The sequence below is a fragment of the Dipodomys spectabilis genome, unplaced genomic scaffold (assembly GCF_019054845.1).
Source record: "Dipodomys spectabilis isolate Male_0828 unplaced genomic scaffold, ASM1905484v1 ptg000038l, whole genome shotgun sequence".
NCBI classification, from domain to species: Eukaryota; Metazoa; Chordata; class Mammalia; order Rodentia; family Heteromyidae; genus Dipodomys; species Dipodomys spectabilis.
The window spans coordinates 715,417-738,777 of NW_024870715.1; the positions used below are offsets into that span (position 1 = coordinate 715,417).

General features: G+C 36.2%; 1 protein-coding gene and 1 non-coding gene across 4 annotated transcripts in view; both read right to left on the bottom strand.

Moving 5' to 3' along the window:
* Positions 1 to 23,361, bottom strand: part of Nubpl (nucleotide binding protein like) — a 215,838-nt gene that overhangs the window by 174,663 nt on the left and 17,814 nt on the right. The window lies entirely within an intron of this gene.
* LOC122106142 lies at positions 9,343 to 9,449 on the bottom strand. The gene has a single exon (XR_006147128.1). It is a non-coding gene; the product is annotated as a U6 spliceosomal RNA (small nuclear RNA).

Genomic DNA, 23,361 nt, shown 5'->3' on the forward strand with positions numbered 1-23,361 from the left:
GAGGAAATAGGAAAAAAATCTTTACCTTCAATAGTATACAGATTTTAAATGTAATGTATGTAGGTAATAGCAGACACAACAAACAACTAAGAATTCTAGTGGATTCAAATAGAATTAAATATAGAATGAATAACAAGATTTCAATGAGGTGACCTAAAACCTTTAGAAAAGTGTTAACTCTGTTATCTAAGGATCTTCCAATACTGTAACTCTCAGTCTAGAATTTTACCTTTTTTTCTGTATCATTTCTATGATACAAGACTAAAAACTACCACAAAATAATAATAAATACTAGTAAAAAGAGAAATATTTTAAGATTCTTTTTTATTTTCTCATATCAGTTTGGGGTTTGCAGCAATTTGAAAGGTTAAATTCCAAGTTTCAAACAGATCTTCTAACAATACCTGTCAACTAAATTAACAGCCTGGCTCTAACATTCACTATGGTTGCAATAGATTTTTACGTGTATTACTCAGATAGCTGCCAATAAATACTATTACACAAAAATAAGGAGGATGGGAAGGTTATAAGATTTTATAATTCCTCTGCTTCCTACGTATTGGAAACTAAAAATAGAAGAATTTTCCATGTCTCAAGTTCCTATATATTCTCTTTAGGAGTGGGTTATTCAAATTTAGTCTGTGTGTATGTGGATATGTGTAAATGTTTATGCATTAAAAGGAAACAGAAAAGGAATGTATGAAGATAGAAGAGGAAAGGAAAGAGGGAGAGGGGCAAAGGGAGGAAAAGAAGAGATAAAGGGAAATAATTATCACAAGTGTTATATTAATACCCAGGTCAACTAGGTACCTATAGCTAGCTCTATGGACAGTCAGAATCAAGTTTAAAATGAAATCACCCGGATACAAGACTTTCTCTGATTATAACTTCTTGCTTAAACTCTTCCTGAGGCCTAGGGATAGGGCTAGCAAAGCACCAGGCCCTCAGTTCAAACACCAGTACCCTGGGTAGAAAAAATACTGGGTGCTAGACAGTAATCTAAACATTTATTTACTTTCCTCATTTACTCCTTATACTAACACCACAACGGAGTATTATTTTTACTTGCAGATTAGAAAGCTGAAAACTAAACACTGAAAATGATTTTGTGTCTAATGTATTATTAGAATGAAACAGAATAAGCAGAAGTTAAACTTACAAAATACTAAGCTTAAAGATCTCCACCAAATCTACTACAAAAGATTTAAATATAGAATATATCTTTATAAAGAGCCAAATGATAAATAGTTTAAGCCTTGAAGATAGCATAATCTCTATGGCAGCTACTCAACACTACTTCTGGAGCATCAAAGCAGCCATAGCAATACAAAATTGAATCAGAATACTGTGTTCCAATCAAACTTTACAAAAACAAGGAAGATTTGGGTCATAGGTCATAGTCTGACCTATGTTGTTGGGGTTTTATTTTTTTGGTTTATAGAAATTTATTTAAGTAAAACTCAATGACATGTTTATAATTTTCAATCCATCCAGACAGACAGACAGCTACCTTGTAATGTATAAGCTTCAATCTTGCTGCTAACCAACATAACTTTCTTTAATGTTTCCAAAATGAAGGGTCCACCTGCAATTCTCAAACTGTATTCTGTCATGTAATCCTGGCTGGTCTTAAAAACACATAATCTTCTGCTCCTATATGTCCTAAGATGGGACTACTGGCTCATTCCACCATACCTAGCTTCAATGTTAAATTCCTAACCTTGACTTAAAATTCAGTGTGCACTGTTTGTTGTCATGCAGATGCTTCAGATCTTTATTTAAGGTCTTCACTCTGGATCCAAGAGCAAGTGACACAGACAAAAATGTGCATCCAAGTAGTAGAAACTCCTAGTAGACAACTCAGTTGCCACCACTTGAGCTCCTACTTTTCTGGCAGGGCCTGTGCCCATGGCTGGACTGGCTTGCTCTTTAGGACCTCATTTCTCAACATTCTTTGACAGGTAACCATCCATAAGATGCCATCAAAAGCCACACTTTACAACTTAGGAGGGTGGGGGACGCACACACAGGGAGGATGGGTTGTTATGGGTAGAAAAGGGATGGTAGTGGAAAAACAAAGAAGGGGGTAACAATGCTCAATAGGAAATTTACTTATTACCTTACTTATGTATCTTTAACCCCTCTGTACAGTATCTTTACAATAAAAATACATATTTTTTTTAAAAAGCCACACTGCATCCACAATCAGCACATTTTGGCAGCTGCGAACTTCCAATGACAAAACTGAGAATAAAGTGGATCTTTGCTTGCTTGGTTTTTTTTGCCAGTCTTAGGGCTTGAACTAGGGGCCTGAACACCCTGAGCTTCTTTTTTTTTTTTTTTTTTTTCATTGTGAAAATACTATACAGAGAGGTTACAATTACATGGGCAAGATAGTGAGTACATTTCTTATCAAGCATTGTAGCCTCCTCCTTTGTTTACCCTTCCCATCCCTTCCCATCCTCCCTCCCCACCCACCCAACCCTCCCCCCACTCCCCCCCCAAACCCGCAAGTTGTAAAGTTCATTTTCCACATGACAACTTGTACTTCTCATTGTTACAATAGGTCCACCTGTATCCTTAGCTAGATCCTTATATATCACCCTGCACCAGAATCAACTCCAAATGGATCAAAGACCTCGAAGTCAAAGCAGACACTCTGAAAACATTACAGGATGAAATAGGAGAAACCCTAGGTCTCCTTGGCACAGGCCGAAATTTTCTTAATAGAGACCCAGAAACAAAACAAATCAAAGACAGGTTGGACAAATGGGATTGCATGAAGTTGCAGAGCTTCTGCATGGCAAAGGACATAGCTAGCAAGATCAATAGAAAGCCCACGGATTGGGAGAAGATCTTCACTAGCCAAACAACAGACAAGGGTCTCATATCTAAAATATACTTGGAACTCAAAAAATTAAATCCCCCAACAACAAATCCTCAAAGAAACAACTGCCCAATAAATAAGTGGGCTAAAGACTTAAAAAGAAACTTCTCTGAAGAAGAAAGAAGGATGGCCAATGAAGAAATGCTCAACCTCCCTAGCCATAAAAGAAATGCAAATCAAAACAACATTGAGATACCACCTCACCCCAGTTAGAACGGCAAAAATCAAGAACTCTAACAACAACAGATGCTGGAGGGGATGTGGACAGAAGGGAACCTTACTGCATTGCTGGTGGGAGTATAAACTTGTTCAACCACTTTGGAAAGTAGTATGGAGGTTCCTCAAAAGACTCCACATAGAGCTCCCCTATGACCCAGCAATCCCACTTTTGGGAATTTACCCAAATGTTCACAAACAAGACCACACTAAAGCTACCAGCACAACTATGTGTATTGCAGCATTATTTACCATAGCTAAGATCTGGAACCAACCCAGGTGCCCCTCAGTAGATGAATGGATCAAGAAAATGTGGTATATATACCCTGAGCTTCTTTTGATCAAGGCTAGCACACTCTATTACTTGAGCCACTTCTGGCTTTTTCTATTTATGTGGTACCAAGGAATCAAACCCAGGGCTTCATGCAGCTAGGCAAGCACTCTACCACTAAGCCACATTCCCAGCCCAAGAAAAAAGTTTTTAATGATCAAGTTTTTCAATCACCAACAATGTAGTTTTGGTAAAACCAAGAGTAAGCAGGATACAGCCATCTCTTTTTGTGTCAGAATTAACCCAGTAAAGGTTTACTGGGAAATTTTGTAAAAGAATGGAGAGCATACTTTACAGACTATTTTCCTGGAATTAAGTTAGTACCTATCATGAACAATTACTGTCCATTAATAGAAACACCAAAACCTATACTAATTAAATCACATACTTAGAATGGCAGAGCTACTAGAACTATAAAATTACCTTTTTTCTTTTTTCTTTTTGGCACTACTAGGGATTGTACCCAGGGCTTTGTGCTTGTCTAGCAGGTCTTAGCCCTATAATTATTATTTCTGTAAAAATAAGCTTAAATAGATGTTCAAGTCTAAAAGTCAATCATATTTAAAAGATATCAAACACGCTTCATTTGTCTTTCATAATTTACTTCATTATTTAACAGATTTCTATTTAAGACCTAGTCTTTCAAACGGATAAACTTTGTTATAGTATAATAAATGAACAAAGTAAATGGCTCTAAATAAATACATGCAGCTGAGTGTTAAGCTAAGTTTTAAGAACCCTCATTCATCCCAAAGTAATTTTAGTTAAGAATGTTCCATTTAGAATTTTCTTTAATTTCAGCCAAATTCAAATAAATAATCACTACAGACTTCCAAATACACAATAAACAAAAAGAAAATATTTATGAAAAAAATAACTGGAAACTGACTATTGTAAAATGTGATTTTCATCTTTAATGTCACTCTAAACATAGCCAAACATCTTGTTATTTAACAGTATTCTCTTTTTCTGACTCTGCATTACTAAAAACCTAGCAGATTACATAAAACTAATCAAACCCCAAGATGCCATTTTGATTTTTTAATTTGCTTCTTTATAATGTATAACACCCTGTTGAAGCCATAAAAGATGGCAAAATTATTCAGTGATTATTCTGCTTCATTACTGCAATTGAGAGCCTATAAGTCCTATTTCAAAGGCTCCAACAGCAGTTTTCATACTGCTTTGTCCTTCCAACAGAATTTATCCTAAAGAGGACTGTAAAGATTCATGACGCAATCCTTTTATCCTCTCACCTGCAAATGGAACCTATCAAAATGACAGTTTAGAGAACTCCCACCCAATTACTTCTAAATAAATACTCCTTTAAAACCTACTTGATAGTTATCTTTTCCAAAACAGTGTCCTGATACACTCCCATGGTTCCCTGTATATCATGTTTAATTAACGCTAGAATAAATGAATAAATAAATGGTATTTATTCAGAATTGATTCAAGTGTCTTTTTTTATCTCTGCCTATTTTTATTTTTTTTCCTTTTTTTTATTGTGAAAATACTGTACAGAGGGGTTACAATTACATGGGCAAGATAGTGAGTACATTTCTTATCAAGCATTGTAGCCTCCTCCTTTGTTTACCCTTCCCATCCCTTCCCATCCTCCACCCCGCCCCCAAGTTGTAAAGTTCGTTTTTGACATGACAACTTGTACTTCTCATTGTTGCAACAGGTCCACCTGTATCCTTATTTAAACGACTTGTTTTTCCCCTTCCCCTCCACAAATTATACCGACATCAACTACAGTGAAAGCAGGGGTTATACTGTGGGGGAGGGACATACAAAGCAACAAAGAAATAATCTTATAATTGCGTTAGAAACAAATGCATGAAAGAAAAAAAGAACATTTAAAATACATATCTTAGGGTTCATTTTCCTAACATCACCTTATCTGACCTTTTCTGCTTGACTCAGATAATATACTAGATATTGCAAATAAGGGAAACCATGGGACCTATGTTTCTTTGGGCTTGGCTTACTTCACTTAATATAATTTTTCCAGGTCTTTCCATTTCCTAACAAATCATCTTTCTGCCTATTTTTAAATCAAGCTGTCATTCATAGAAAACTTCAGTCTCAGAAAAAAACACATTTTCTAATTTATTGCCTAGGATTAAATAAGAATATGATTGTCAAAAGATCTAATGGTTGAACACAGGGAAAAGAGAGTCACGTCCTACTGCTCATCAATGCCTGTCTTCAAGTACAGTCAAGTCTTCAAGTTCAGTCATGAGAAAGATGAACATGAGCAGCATGAAAGGAAAGTTCACCTGTATGGCTGGAGTACAACTAAAGGCAAGCTCATGAAAAGTCTCAAAAGGGCTGAAAAAGTAGAAATGGAAGAAAAATAATAGATCACAAATTAAAGACTCTATGTTAAAGTAGAAAGAAACTTAAGAGGTTATCTTTATCCAACTTCCAAGAGATATATCCTTTGATTAATTCTGAGACTGAGATTTTGGCAAAATGTTCCTATTTGGATGAAAATACATGTTAAAGACATTTGCACTTTACAAGAAATTCCTTAGTGTTTTCTGCACCACACGTATTCTAGAAATCTGGTTTCATGTCATAACGGGGGGCGGGGGGGGGCTGAACTTTCCAAATCCTAATTAATGCTTACCACCTATTACTACTCCATTGTACTTCCTCCAAAAGTCACCTGGGTCTTACTATTCCATTTAGTAAGCTAGATAGGCCTACCTATTAGACTTTGAATTAGTAATTCCTTCCCTCTAACATAGTCTTGATCTAGACAGCCACAGGGTACCTCTTTCATACCTCTTAAATGTCATCATCTCATGGTACTTACCCTATTGTCAAATTGCAAACCCACACTTGTGCTCCCCTTTGATCAAGTTCTGGCATACTGTTTAATTTAATCACTGTATTAACTATCAACTGTATAGTCATTAAAGGCAGAGACAGCCATCCCCCTCAAGCATCAAGAACAGTAAGAATTAAATATTTATTAAATGAATGGGTAAATAAACTAATGAATGAACAAACCTCCATTTGTTCCTCTGTAAAATATCAGAATTGGTCCCTAAGTCCCTTGCAAGTTTTAACTTTCTATGACCTCATGTAATTCCCTCTCCTAATACGAACTGTTAGGGCATAGAGCTCAAAAATAAATAATATATACAAGATTAAAATATTTTGGTATTAAAGATTTGGTTAGCCAGTCACATGTCTGTAATCCCAGCAGTCAGGAGACTAAGGCAAAAGTGTGGACTATGTAGAAATCTCCTGTCTCAAAAAAAAGTTTTTTTAATTAAACAGATTAAGAAGGACTCAGAAATTGCCTTGCAGCCTATTCCTAACTGCCAATTTCCCTAAGCAAATCCTGCATAGTTTTCATTTCTCCATTGACCTCAACGCTAGCAAAATGGTACTTCACAGAAAACCTTGTGCAAACAACAGCTATGGTGGGTTACTATATAAAATACCACAGGATCTACAACTTTTGAAAACCAGAGACATATTATGGCCCAAAAAGGCTATATTAAAGAAGAGTAATTTTTAAATCTGCTCACCGGCAATATTAAGTGCCACAGTGTTTTAAATATAAAAGGGCTGCAGAAGTTTTGTTTTAGTTTTGTTCTCCTTTTCAGAGCAGGGCAAGCAGCATCTTCAACAAGAAGAAACTGTCTTCAATCCCATATTTTATGAGTAATTTATTTAATGAGTAACAGAGAAAAATAAATTAGGGGTAAAATATCTAAGATTAGAAAAATCATTCAATCCTTATACTGTACTTTTTTTTTTTCCAATGTTCTTAGTGAGTAAAGTCTTCAAATGCATAGAAAGTTACAAAGCTTTTCATCACCATGGTAATGCTACAAAAATGCAAAAAGAAAAAAAAGATTCTTACAGACACTAAGCCCTAAAAATAACAGTCATCTTACTTGCCACACCAACTGGTCTTTTTGTTGCCAGAATCTAAGCCTGGGAACCTAGAAAAGTAACTAAAGAACCTTTCCCCAAAAAAAGATAAAGTACTATAAAGAGCAGGTGCTTAAAAGCCAACATCAATTCCTTAGGAATATCCTTAACTAAACTGCAAAGCAAAGAATTTATAATTCTGATAGCATATCTTGCAAAGAAAACATGAATGGGCATGGTCAGAACATCAGGTCCACAGAGTCCAGCAGCTGGTTCAGAATACCAGGGCTCGCTCCATCTGCTCAGCCCTCTTTCTCTCCCTGGCCATTCCAACACTGCCCTCAGCACTTCATCCTCATGTGATAGGTAAATAACTTACTGAAAGAAAAAAAATGGAAAGGAAAAATAAATTGGTGAGAGCCAAATTCTGGAAGAATTATTTTAAAAAGAAAAATGTAGGGGCTGGGAAGGTGGCTCAGTGGTAGAGCGATTGCCTTGCATGCTCGAGGCCTTGGGTTCGATTCCTCAGCACCACATAAGCAAAAAAGAAAAAAGCCGGACGTGGCGCTGTGGCTCAAGTTGTAGAGCGCTAGCCTTGAGCTGAAGAGCTGAGGGACAGCGCCCAGGCCCAGAGTTCAGGCCCCACGACCGGACCAAAAAAAAAAAAAAAAAAAAAGAAAAATGTAGAGACTGTATAATTTATCATGTCCAAGTGTAATTTTTTTGTCTTTTACCATCCATAGAGTTTACCTGTAGATTTTTTTTTTTGCATTCTTTCTTTTAATAAATATTTTTTGTGAGGACACTGTACAAAGGGGTTACAGTTACATGAGTAAGGTAATGAGTACATTTCCTATGGAACATTGTTAACCCCTCCTCTGTTTTTCCCCTACCATCCCTTCCCAACTTCCCAACTCCTCCCTCCCTGCCCCCCAAGCTGTAAAGTTCATTTTCAACATAGTGTCTTGTACATCTCATTGTTACAATGGGTCAACCTGTATCCTTATTTCAGCTTCTTGTTATTTCCCTTCCCCTCCCCAATTAGAAAAATATATAAACAAGATGCAGGACACCAGACTCAAATACATTGAAGACAGGAGTTCTACCAAGGAGAAAGAACAACAAAAGAAACAAAAAAAAAAAATCACATAGCACATTTTACATACATTAAAACAACAGCAAGAAAGATACAACCTCTTGTGTCCCTATCTTGGGGTTCATTTTGCTTAGCATCATCCTATATGATCCTATGTACATAGGTTTTGACCTTTTCTGCTTGTCCTAGACATATACTAGTTATTGCAAATAACCATGGGGCCTATGTTTCTTTGGGCCTGGCTTATTTCACTTAATATAATTTTTTCCAAGTCTTTTCATTTCCTAACAAATGGGATGGTATCATTCTTTCTGATGGAGTATACTACATATATTATATCATATATATACATATCACATTTTCTTGATCCATTCATCTACTGAGGGCCATCTGGGTTGGTTCCATATCTTAGCTATGGTGAATAATGTTGCAATAAACATAGTTGTACTGGTAGCTTTAGTATGGCCTTCTTTGTGATCGTTGAGGTAAATGCCCAAAAGTGGGGTTTCTGGGTCATAGAGGAGCTCTATGTAGTCTTTTGAGGAACCTCCATACTGCTTTCCAAAGTGGTTGAACAAGTTTACACTCCCACCAACAATGCAGTAGGGTTCCTTTTTGGCAACATCACCCCCCCCCCAGCATCTGTTGTTATTAGATTTCTTGATTATAGCCATTCTAAGTGGGGTGAGGTAGACTCTCAATGTTGTTTTGATTTGCATTTCTTTTATGGCTAGAGAAGTTGAGCATTTCTTCATGTGTCTATTGGCCATTCTTATTTCCTCTTCAGAGAAGTTTATCTTTAAGTCTTTAGTCCACTTATTAATTGGGCAGTTGTTTCTTTGAGGATTTGTTGTTGGGGGATTTAATTTTTTGAGTTGTAAGTATATTTTAGATATGAGACCCTTGTCCATTAAAAATATGAAATGCTTCACAAATGTGAGTGTCATTCTTGAGCAGGGGCCATGCTAATCTTCTCAGTATCATTCCAATTTTAGTATATATGCTGCCAAAGCAAGCACTCTCTGTAGATTTCTAATTACTGCAAATGAGGAAAACTATGCAATCAATGTTTCTTTGGGCAGTGAGACCAAAGAAGGATATTCTCAGGAGAGGATCACAAAGGCTCAATAGCTATGTGCATATGATCATATAAAATGATGTTTATCAAAATGAGCTACAAGAACTGGAAACAAGAGAGTTTTTATTTTAGTTATTGTAATTTTTTTTGTCTTGTATGTAAGTTTATCTGTTTGGGGGAGGATAAAGGGAAAGCACAAAAAATAGTGAGACAAAGGGTGAACTAATTCAACAGTTATACTCATTAGATACTATGTTGGAAATAAACTATACAACTTGGAAGCGGAGGTGGGAGGGAAAAGAATGGGAAAAAATGAGGGAAGAGCTGACCCTGCGCCTAACCTAAGGAACTGTAACCTCTCTGCATATCACCTTTACAAAATAAATTTTTAAAACTTTTTAATTAACATTAAAAAAGAAAAATTACTTTTATGAGAAAGTTCTGAATAAAATCACATTAGAGTCAGATAATGAAATTCAAAGGTTGTATAATTTTGCTACATACATGTAATTAATGGAAAAAATAGGAATACATATTAAATGTAAAATTAGGGTAACTTCTCTTACTCAGAAGAAAATTCAGCAACTTCCTTGAACCAAATGAAAGAACGAATTACTGCAACAAACTGCACTTTACCACTAGAAATTTAAGACAGGTCAAAGGTTACAGAGAAGGAAAACCCAGCCAACAGCATCATTAGAGCTATTCAAAACAAAATTGCTACAGATTCTAATTGCAAATTTCAAACAAAGCCTGTGGTACATAATACTTTCTACCTAAAACCATAAAAATAACATAGGGGAGGAGAAAGCAACTTACTGCTTTTTTGCTTTCTAAAGATTATCATAATACATTTTTTTTTTGTATTAGGAGAGTATGGTATGTTAATCTATATCCTCATGGAGCAAAGAGTAGGTAAAGAAGAATTCCTAACAGAAAATTGGCTTTGGGGTCTAACTACAGGTTAAACTACAGTTTAACACTTCTTCATCCTTCTACAATATATTTTTTCAACTTTTTAAGAATTTTTTTTTTTTAATATTTAAGACCAGTCCTGGGACTTGAACTCAGGGACTATGTGCTGACCTTGAGCTTTGCTGCTCAAGGTTTTCACTCTGCCACTTGAGAAACAGCTCCACTTCCAAATATTTACATAACTATGCAGATATATCAAATAAAAATTAAAGTTCAAAAGCAACACAGAGCTGCTAAGCCACTATTACAATTATGACATAAGTTTATAGGATAATATAAAAATATTAATATTTAAGCCAAGGTAAGTTACAATTGGGCCATTAATTGCTATTAAATTGCTATTTCATTATACAGTATATGTTTTTCTTTCGTTTTGTTCTGAACTCAGCACTTTATACTCTCACTCTGCTTTTTGCTGACAGCTGGCATTCTACCATTTAAGATACCTCCAGCCCTGCTTTTTGCCAGTTATTCTGAAAATGGAGTCTAGCAAACTTTTCTACCTGGGCTCACTTCAGTGATCCTCAGATCTCAGCCTCCTTGTTAGGATTACAGGAGTGGGCCTCTAGTGCCTTGCTTATACTATTTGTTTAGGAACTACAGGTTTGCTTCAAGTGGTAACATACCACCCTTGAAAAAAAAACAGCCAAACAAGAACACAGGGCCCTGAGTTCTGAGTTTTTGAAAAATACAGATGCAACTGGGTTTGAACTCAGAGCTTACCACTTGCTAGGTGGATAAAAACCTTATGATACTTTTCAGACAGGATCTCGCACTCTTTCCAAGAGCTATCTCAGATTACAGTCCTCTAGCTCTGCCTCTCATATACCTGGATATATAGCTATGAACCACTCTAACTGGCTTGTATGTTAAGATGGGTTCTCAGTAACTTTCTGGCCTGAACTGGCCTAGAATTGAGCTCTTTCAATTCTCTGCCTTCTAAGTAGCTGGTATTATATGCACAAAACACCATACCTAGCCTGATGTAATATTTTAAATTAAGGGACACTAATAGTTTTTAAAAAATAGTAATACCTTCTCAAAGTTCAAAAAGAGTTAATCTAAAAAACAAAGAGTTAATCTATAAATTATCTTGCCGTAGTGAAACTAATTTTTTTATAAATGAAAAACCAATGTTACTTAATACCATACAAGTCACCAAAGCTAACTATTTTCAGGGCTTTTTAAGACAACATATTAAAGGCATAATAGAAGCATTTAAAAAAAAAACTTGTATCACTCAAGCCTCAGTCTTCTTACATGTAAAATAAAGATTAAGAACATATACTTATGTTTTAAAAACAATGACAATGATAATTTCAGAGCAAGAAAGAATGAGAGAAAGAGAGAGAGAGAGAGACCTTCAGAGATTCTCTACATATAAGCACTCCTTAAACACTGTATGTTAATTTATTTAATCCTAACCACAATACTATGAGGAGAGCATAAAACAACCTCCAATGAAGAAAGCAAGGAATGGAAAGGTGACTAATTTCCAAGAGTCAGGCAGCTAGCTTTAAATGTAGGAAATGGGAGCTCAGACAGGATGCTGTCAGTCTTCAAATAACCACTACACGATGGTTCTGTCCAAAGAATCATAACAAATTCAGCAGAAAAGCTAAGCATTCATTCTCAGCAAGTGGATATTTACCACACAAAATGACCATCCAAAGTAACATCCTAATTATTAATCAGGCAACTACATGACATAAACTTTGAGAATAACAAAATGATCCTTAATGCACACTTAGTGTGCATTGATATTGTCTGGGTTTTTTTTTTTCAGGTTGCTTTAAGAGTAAGAACCATGTCTAGTTTAAGATTTTATATGAGCTCAGAGGTCTTTTTTTTTTAAGACCTATTAAATAATAACTAACATACTGCACAGAAATTGTATTTAGAGTTTAAGGTTTTAAGGTATAAATTTATACAGATTACACAGCACAGATATAGCCAAAAATGCAGTTAAGAAAATGAAAGATCATATGCTCAAACCTAGAAGATTATCTCACTGGGCCAAAAGGAAATCAGCTATTGCTTACAATAGATACCAGGCAAAAGAGCAATTTACTACATTCTGCTTCTTATTTTCTTTTTGTTTTAGTTATATAGAGTTTGTTTCTCAGGCTCTGTTGTGAAATGGAGATACTTGTGGTAAGGCTCAAAGGAGAGTAAATGAGGATTATTATGGAAAGTAGATTGCAGTATTTGAAATCAGAACAAAGAAACCTGTTGAAATTGTTTTAGGAAGAGGGGAAGAGGGAAAATGAAGCTGATTTAATACACTATACACATGAGTGGAAACATTACAGTAAAATCTCCCCTCTCCCATATAATTAATATATGGGGATTTTTTTTAATTTTATCTGGAAAAACAAGTTTTCAAAAAACAGAAACCTATGTTTCTATGCTAAATCATAAGCACAATACTTAATATAGGCTGACACATATGATAATAACAGGTACTGAAGTCTTCCTACTAGTGTCAGGCATTTTATTACATGTATATAGTATCATCAAAGCTCTGTAAAGTAGCTATTATTTTTATTATTACACATTTCCACAGATGATAAACCTAAGCTGAGGTCAAGTGCCTTGCCCAAGTACATATGGTTAATAAGTGATGAGATGGGACACAAAATCAATTTTCCTGAATCCAAAGACCATGCTTTTCCTACTCAAAATGCCCAGCCTAGCTAGTAGCTCTGGGATCACTTGGAGAGCTAGTTAGCAAAAGTAATGCTCAAACCTCAGCCTAAAAATACAAGTTCCCAGAGATTTTGACTTACCAAGCTCCTAGGTGATTCTAATGTAGCAAGATGGCTCAGGTCCTTGAAGTAGGATTTTAAAACCTCTGTCCTGCCTCCAATTGCCTCCCTCATTTTCCAGTGGGTTTAGTGACTTGAAAGTGGGATTACAAAATCCAAGCCATTAAGCTTTAGATTCAAGTACAAAACTCAATAAGAGAGTAAGGATACAATCTGTTGCAGATTGGGAAATTCATTTTGGTAAATGACATCATTATCTTTTCATTCACCACGAAAACTGGGAGTCATCTTCAAGCTTCCTCCCTTTAATCTGTCTCTTGAATTGATCTCTTCCTTGAACCAGAGGACATTACCATCTGTAGCTGGACTGATGGTTACTGCCAGTCACCGGCCAACAGTAACCCTTAACCACACCTCCTCTTCATACACAGATCTAACCTCACTATGACGTTGAAAAATGTCATTCTACACTTGCCTAGCCATCCTGCAGCTAAAACATGGTCATGAGGTCCAATCCTGATCAGTTAGGAAGGACTCATGAAACTTTTCTTGCCAAACAAGGAAACACCCCCTTTTTCTTCCTCTTTGCTAGTGGGTGAGGCAATCACCTTGTATGATTAAGCCAAGAGAAACATAGAAGTACCACCCCAGAACCCTGATGTAGTTGAACTGCTTTTTATCTAACCCTATAACCTGAAGACTGGTATGTGAGATAATAAACCCCTATTTTTAAGACAATTCTCATTCTGGCTAGTGCAATAACCTCCCAACACCTCCAATCTGTCCAATTGTTCTTCAATAGCACCCTAAACCTTACTTTTGAAAACCATAGATTTTTGTCGTGAATTGTTCACTGGTGAAAACCTTCCTAAGATATCCTACCACTCACAAGACAAAATTCCACACCTCTTTATATCACAGGCAAATTATCCTTAGATAATTATGTCACACACCAAATTATCCTTAGATTCTCAATAGTTCTCTTGTCCCAGTATCCCAATATACTACATACTAAATCCACACGAGCCATTTCTCTTCCAAAACATCTCGTAATTTCCTGCTATTGTAACTTGTTCACATAAACCCTTCAACCTAGAACTCTACTGTTTCTCTACCAGCTAGCTTTCTTCACAGCCTTCCCAGGACTGGGATTAATTTCTCTGCTCTGGTAATAAATAACACAGTTTGTTTGTGCTCACCAACTGCTGCATTTGGCACATTCTTTCTTATATATAAACAAACACATAACTGCTTTCCCCACAGCTGGAAGCTAGGGTTTGTTTACCCCTGAGTAAACAAAGTCTCACATATAGCATCACCTTGGATTATTCAACTGTATTTGTCTATAATCATTCAGATATTCTCAGCTATGTTGTTTAGGGTCCAAAGATGACAACTACATTTTAAAGGAAAGGAAAACTTGAAAACAAAATGAGGGTTTTGTTGGAATTATTTTTGAGGTACTTCAAATGTACTGAACTTCAAAGTATAAAATAAAATGTTTCACTTATTAGTTGCTAAAGGAGAATCTTAAAGCCTTTAAAAATGCCTAAAATGCATGTAAATGGCAGTTCATCTCTGCTCTCTTGGGATCCTTACAATGAAAGCTGCTAAGAACTGCAAATCAAAACCATGAGACACCACTTCTACCCACAAGGATGACAATAATCCAAAAAACTTAAGTATTGGTGAAGATAAATGGAGAAATAAAAGGGCTCAGCCGCAGTGGAAAACAGTTTGGCCATTTCTCAAACAGGCAAATGGTACTTTTATATGACCAAGCAATTCCACTGGTAGGTATAAAGCCAAGAGAATGGAATCAAATGTCCACACAAAAGCTTTATACAATGCACTTCTCTAATTTGGGGAGGGGAAGGAAAAAAACAAAATGCTTAAATAGGGATATAGGTTGACCCATTGTAACAATGAGATCTACAAGACACATTGTAACAATGAGATCTACAAGACATCTACAAGACACTATGTCGAAAAACTAACTTTACAATTTAGGAGCAGTGGGGGAGTGTGGAGTGTAGTTGTAGAGGTAGAAGGGAAAGGATGATAGGGGAAAAACAAAGGAGGCAACAATGCTTGATAGAAAATGTACTCTACCTTGCTCATGTAACTGTAACCCCTCTGTACAGTATTTTTACAATAAAAAACATTAACATTTTTAAAAAGCTTTATACAAATGTTAATAATACTTCATAATAACCAAGCAGTAGAAAAATTTAAATGTCTACCAACTGATGAAATGGATAAATACAATGTAATTTATCCATACAATGAGGTATCATCAACAATTAAATTAAAGCCAGGCATTAGTGGCTTACCCTATAATCCTACTCAAGAGGCTGAGTTCTGAGGATCAAGCTTTGAAGCCATCCCGGAAGGAAAATCCAGGAGACTCTTGACTCCAATGAACCAACAAAAAGTCAGAGTGGAACTATGGCTCAAATGGGGAGTGCTAGCTTTGAGCACAAAAGCTCAGGGATAGTACCCAGGCCCTGAGTTCAAGCCCCAGGACTAGCATGCACGCACGCACACACACACACACACACACACACACACACACACACACACACACACACACACACACACACACACACACACACACACACACACACACACACACTGAAATATATTATTTCTCCCTTATCTAAGCCTTCACTTTTTACAGTTTCAATTACTTATAGTCTACTACAGTCTAAAGATATTAAATGTAAAATTCCAGAAATGAACTCACAAGTTTTAAGTTACACATCACCTGAACAGTTCAATAAAAACCTGACACCATCCTAACACCATCTCATCCTGACTCCCTCTATGTACGAAACATTCCTTTCTCCAGCATATCTTTGCTACCCACCCAGTGATCACCAGCAACATTCTCTTTTACTGGCAGTATGGTTCTTGCATTTTAATAACCCTTACTTTACATAACAGACCCAAAGGACAAGAGTAATGCTACAGGCAATTCAGATATGCCAGAGAAAATATAATGTGCTTCTTTTAGGTGAAAAGGTAGAAGTTCATGACCTAAGGAAAGAAAATTATATACTGAATATGCTAAAATCTACAGTAGGCATAAGTACCAAGAATAGCTCACACTGGTAATCCCAGCTATTCAGAAAATAGAGACTAGAAAGATGTAAATTCAAGGCCAGCCCAGGCACAAAGTTAAAGAGACCCACTGCATTCAGTAAGTTTGGCATGGTGGTGCAATTTGTAAACCTTAAGCAAAACTATTACACTATAAGTAGGTAAAACAACATCTATTCATCAAGTATCTTGCTTTTTGATACTGACCAAAAGTTGACTAGACAAGCTTGACATATGCACAAACAAACCTGTGTACTAAACATGAAAATGTGCAGAATGTTTTTCAAATATACTAGGAAAAATATGCCTTAGTGACTTCTACTCAGTTGTATAATTAAACTTGGGATAGAGGTTACCCTGGACCCTTCCCTCTCCTCTTTCCAGATCTCATCCAGTAACTAAGACACACCAATGGGACCTCATTCTCCATTTCCATTGCCAACACAGCAGCCCAAGTCATCAATATACTCTTCTGTTTATGTTATTATCACACACTAAACTGTTTTCCTGTGTCCACTCCAGCTTCCTTAATCCTTCATGCAGGTGAGTTTTAAGCAAATCTGTCCCACTGTCCAAATTCCATGACATGGCCTCCAAGGCAGACTGCCCCTCCCACCCCAGCTGCCACTTAGTTGGTCTTCTGTTACCTTCATATATATTCCTTCACACTGAGCCCTTTCCAACACAGTCCAAGCTCTCCCAAGAGTTTTCATTCTAATGATGGAAACAAGAGACTATACAAAGATAAATTAAATAATTTAATTAATCAAAGCGATAGTACCTATTATGAAAAAAGTTAGAAAAAATGATGAGCCAGAGAGTTTCTCCCAGAGGTTCTTCAGTTTCACAAACTAAATCATAAAACCACAAGCTATGTGATACAACTGGTTAATCTAACTCTGACAGAGCTAAAGCCAATAGTCATCAAAAGATTATCTGCCCATCTCTACTCTGTGAGCCTAAGCAATACCCTTCTCTGTCACCTTAGATTTACTACCACATGTGTCATATTTCCTGCAGGGCTTCATAAGACTCACACTTAACAGTGTGAGAGTGGTAGAGCGCTTGCCTTGCATGCATGAGGCCCTGGGTTCGATTCCTCAGCACCACATAAGCAAAAAATAGCCAGAAGTGGCACTGTGGCTTAAGTAGTAGGGCGCTAGCCTTGAGCTGAAGAGCTGAGGGACAGCACCCAGGCCCAGAGTTCAGCCCCCACAACTGACAAAAAAAAAAAAAAACAGAAAAACAAAAATAAAACATCATTTATATTATCACAGCATTTCCATAACAAATATGAAAACGTCAGAGCCCTCACTCAAGGACTACAAGGGAAAGTAGAAGCCTTGCAGGAGATTTTGTGAGAGGCAGATGTTAGCTACTCAAGTTCCATTTCTAGGACTTGTTTCTAAGCAAGACTATTCTTTCCTAACTTCAAATTCCCCCTTTAAAAAATGACATTTAGTAAGCTCTATACTTTCTCACATTTTCCCTTTTCTTTGATTAATTATAACATCCTTCAGTAACGTGAAACCAAATCCTGTTTTTTTACTCTATTATAGAAACAACTTGTACTACCTGGCTACTTTTTGCAAAGATCTGATTTTTAAATTATGTACTACTTTTAATGGGAAAAGTTCTTTTTAAAAAACACTGAAACTCACAAGTTCCATGGAGCCATTATTGTTAAGACAAAATTGGGAACTAATCAAGCCAAACAATTTTCACTAAAAGAAAGGAAGGAAAAAAACAAAAACAAGTATCACTTAGATTTTCTACTTAAGTACTGGATCAAGTGCCTACTGACCAGTGTCTAAGGAAAGTTCTATCCCTGTATCCCTGTAAATATCCCTTTTGTTCCACATATTTCCTCAACCCCATTTCACCCCACCAGTGGTCAGATTCATCTTTTGAAACTTAATACCTCAGAAAAGAAAAGAGTGGTTGATCTAAAAAGTCTTTCTGCAGTTTAAAAAAAAAAACACACACACACAAATTTTTCCCAAAACATCCTTCCCTGGATAGGTGCCACATTGCACAGCTGGTTTGCTCACTAAAATACTCTGCTCATGAACAGGCCCCTCTATAGCTTATCATGGGCGTTCATGAATTTTTTAATTGTCTCTAACCATGATAAAAATGTGAATTTTAGAGTCAGGGAAGTGGTGACATTGTTCAAAAAGAAATATACTCTTTATCTGATTTACATAATTGTAGCCGCTCTGAACACCATCTTTATAATAACACTAAAACCTTTTTTCTAATTTCTATTTTGTGTAGTTTTTGGAAATAATTATTCTAATCAATATCCACTTCATTTTGATACAGTTTTTTTAATTCCTTAGGGGAACAAAGCTGAAAGAACAAAGCTAATCACTATTTTAAGTCAAAGAAATAAGGACACTGATTAACAGAATAACAAGTAAACAACTGCTTAAAGCCAACATACTATGCAAATTAAAACATTTAAACCAATGTCATCTTTTAAAACCATAGACTTAGCAAGTTAATATTAATTGTAGAATATATCTTCTTTTAGCACAACTTTGAAAGGTACAAATATCTAAAAGACCAGTTTCTCTATTTTCCTTCTAAGGTCATCTTATTCAGTTCTATGGCCTCAAATGCCACCTATACTCTGATGACACCCAAGTTTAAATCCCCAGGACCCAACTTCACTTTGAGCTGTGACTTACTCAATCAACATATATTCATTCATTCAGTGTTTACTGGACACATAACTTTTTATATATACATATATTTTTTAACTTCTAATCTATCCTTCAGAAGTCTTCTTGGGAAATATCAATATCATTTACACAGTTGGAATAACCAAAACCAAGAACCTAAAAAGAAAAATAAATTCAACTTAGCTAAAGATTGAAGACATTCAAGCAGAAAAGGTCAGATAAGGTGATGTTAGGGAAATGAACCCTAAGATATGTATTCAAATGTTTTTTTTTTCTTTCATGCAATTGTTTCTAATGCATTTATAAGATTATTTCTTTGTTGCTTTGTATGTCCCTCCCCCACAGTATAACCCCTGCTTTCACTGTATTTGATGTCAGTATAATTTGTGGAGGGGAAGGGGAAAAACAAGTCGTTTAAATAAGGATACAGGTGGACCCGTTGCAACAATGAGAAGTACAAATTGTTATGTGGAAAACAAACTTTACAACTTTGGTGGGGGGTGCAGGGAGGATTGGGTGGGGGAGCAGGGGGAGGGGGTGGGGGGGAAGATGGGAAGGGATGGGAAGGGGAAACAAAGGAGGAGGCTACAATGCTTGATAAGAAATGTACTCATCTTGCCCATCTAATTGTAACCCCTCTGTACAGTATTTTCACAATAAAAAATAAATAAAAATTTAAAAAAAAAAAGATTGAAGACATTTTGTTAAGTGAAATAAGCCAGGCATGAGAGGGAAAATATGCAAAGACTCCATTATATGACATACATAGTCAATTCATATAGAAGAGATTGGTGGCTACCAAGGCCTGGGGAGTAAGAGGAAAAAGGAGAAGTATTCTTTAATAATTTCAAGTTTCAGTTTAGAATAATAAAATGTTCTGAAAACTGACAGAAGTAGGGATTACACAACAATGTACATATACTTGATGCAATGATCTGTACATTTACAAATGGCTAAAATGCTAAATCCTATGTGTAGATTACTACACAAAAGAAAATACCAAGTAACTATCCCTGCTTGTCATCCATACTCACTTCATCAATTCTCATCTTTAACACATTTTTAGAACCTAAGACCTTATCACTATCTCTATCACCATACTCCAAGCTGTCATCTTTAGTCTATATTCCTGTATTTGCCATGAGCTAGTCTCCCTTGTTCTCATTCTTATTTTCCCACAGTTTATTTTCTATAGTAAGAACAGATCCTTTCAACAAGAAAATTATATTAGGTCACCACCCTGGCCAAAATGCCACCACATTCAACCAAAAATAGAGAAATAAAAACAAAATTCCAAATTTCCACTATAACTTACAAGGCTCTACATGACAAAGCACCTGGCAGTCTCTCCTTTAACCAACTGTAGTCACACTGACATTTCCCCCTATTCTTCAGGTAATACAAATTGACTTACAGCTTTGGTTCTTCCAATACCATAGTTTCTCAGTTCATTCAGATCTCTACTCAAATGTGGTATCTTCAGAGATCCCATCTCAGAAAATCTTACCAAAAAGAGCACCTCTTATCACTTTTTATTTATTTTTCACTGCTTTATTCATTTCCATAATTTTTATCACAACCTAAAAATGTGTGTTTATTATGCCTCTTCTACTTTTTACCACTATATCTCCAGGATCCAGAAAAGTATATATGCTAAGTACTCAGTACATTTCTAAAATAAATGTACACAATTGATAACCAAGAGAAAACTTTAGTCATCTAAGTTCCCATTATGAGTTTTCAATCAAGGTCAGACCTCAAAAATAGAATAAAGCTTTCATAATGCAATTGCTGTGTTCTATCACTGTGAGCCTCCCTTCAATTTTTTTTTGGGGGGGTGGTCAGTCGTGGGGCCTGAACTTGGCCTGGGTGCTGTCCCTCAGCTCTTCAGCTCAAGGCGAGCGCTCTACCACTTGAGCCACAGTGCCACTTCCAGCTTTTTCTGTTTATGTGGTACTAAGGAATCAAATCAAATCAGACCTCATGCATACAAGGCAAGCACTCTACTACTGAGCCATCTTTCCAGTCCCCTCACTTCAATTTTTTTTCTTTTTTTTTTATTGTGAAAATACTGTACAGAGGGGTTACAACTACCTGGGCAAGATAATGAGTACATTTCTTATCAAGTGTTCACTTCAATTTTTAACATTAATTTTTTTATTCATCTATCAGCATCAAGTAACTCCCCCAGGTAACTCCTACTCACAGCATCCTCTAGAAATGGGAAAAACTCCAAAAAAAACTATAAATATAAATCCTTCCCTACTGTAACTACAGTGGTCATTTGGGAAAATGTGTTATTAGATATCTATAATATCTTAATATTTAATTGCCTTAATTGCTTACAAAAGCATTCAACTTTTATGACTGATATCACCATTTAGCTCACATTTTACTTCGCAGTAATATGAAGAAATAAAATCATTCCTTAATTTCTATGACCAGTTCCTCTCTATCACCAGTTAGGTAAATGGAAAATATACAAGCACAATCAAGCTGACAAACCAAATCACAAACCAATGGAATTATGCATATCCAGAATAAGTTTCATTAATGTTTCTTGGCCAGGATACTCTCCAGCTGAATAGAATGTTTGGCCTAATAAAAGCGTAATATAGACACTCTATTCTCCAGTAAATAAGAAAAAAATGCATCTATAAAGAATAAGACTAGACATGTTAGTCATATTTTACTTAAGTTACTCCAAATAGCCCGAAGAATTAGAATAGTACCTTGATCAATTTCCATGGTGACTGATAAAGAGCCCATCCCACCCTAGATAACAGTACAAATGGGAGGACAAAGTTGTTACAGGGTTTGGAAAAGCCTTATGCCTTTCTGTTTCATTGACAGGAAAAAGAGGAAGGGATGGGAGGGAGGGAGGGAGAGAGGACGGGAGGGAAGGAGGGAGGGTGAGAGAGAGAGATTGAGAGTGAGAGAATGAGATAGAGAGACTGAGAGAGTAGGAGAGGGAGAGAGAGAGAGAGAGAGAGAGAGAGAGAGAGAGAGAGAGAGAGAGAGAGAGAGAGAGACCTTAACTCCACAACATAAATACATTGTTTAGGAACCACAGGCAAAAATCCAACTTATCATTTATTGCTCTTAGAAAATCTCAGCTTGTTATCTGTCCCGACAGTAATAAAATCATCTTTTAAAACAACAGCAGGACAGAGTTCTTCCTTCAGCTCAGCTGAAAACTAAGTGATTGTACTTTATCACTCACTGAAGTAGAACATGCTGCCTGCTCTCTTAAGCATCCATGTAGATTCTTAGAGCAGTACAAAGAAGATTTATGTCCTTTTGGAAAACAAGAAAAAAGAGAGACTTTCTAAAGAGGCTTCTTAAGAATAATAGCTAACAGAACAACTTAAAACAGCCATCTATTTTCTATAAAATCTGTTGATGTGGTTGATTTGGCAAAGCATTTGAGAGATGAAGGAGGAAGCAAGAACATGGTGACAGATTCAAGCTTACAATTATTTTGTATTATTATGCCAACAATAAATAAAGGCTCTTTAAAAGTGTTTTCTCTTTCATCTGAGCACTCACTGACCCATTTCAGCATGCTGCGCTGCCCCCAGCCCTTTCACACAGTGCAACTGTTTCTGACCAGAATGGAACAGGCTGGAACGAAATCTGTCATGTGGAATATTTCACAGCCAAAATTAAGCTTTAAAATGCCACAATCAGAAACAATACCATTCTGATTTGTTTTATACTTCCAGCCTTTAATCTTATCAAAGCTTGTTTTCAATGTAGTAACTTACTATCCTAGATTTTCTGGCACATGACAATAACATTTCAAACATAGGTTTTGGGGTGTTGCTTTATATGTTTTAACCTAAGTAAAAAAAAGCTAAATCTCTTTCTCTTTTTTAAAGCATCTCTAAGTGTAATTTTCTGAAAAAAAAATTACTCCGGTGCTGGAGACATGGATCCATTGGGAGAGCACTAGCTAATCAGCTAAAGCAACAGGTACTGAGTTCAAATCCAGATCTCAGACCAAAAAAAAAAAAAGAAAAGAAGTAATCAACCCTTGGGGGAGGGAGGGAAATGACTCTTTGGCTATGGATATTGGAGAAACCCAGTAACTCATTCAAACTTTTAGAAATTTCTAGCAAATGTAAGTTGTTTTCAATCACCCAGCCACTCCAAAAAGCCCAAAAAATAACACTAGCAAGTTTTCTGAATGTATAACAAGGGGCCAAACAACATTGACAGATGATTTAGGATGCAGTCCTTGACTTGGCAGAAGTCACATCTATTCTAATAACAGAAGATAAACATGAACCAAGAGAGGAACAAGTGACATTACATTAAG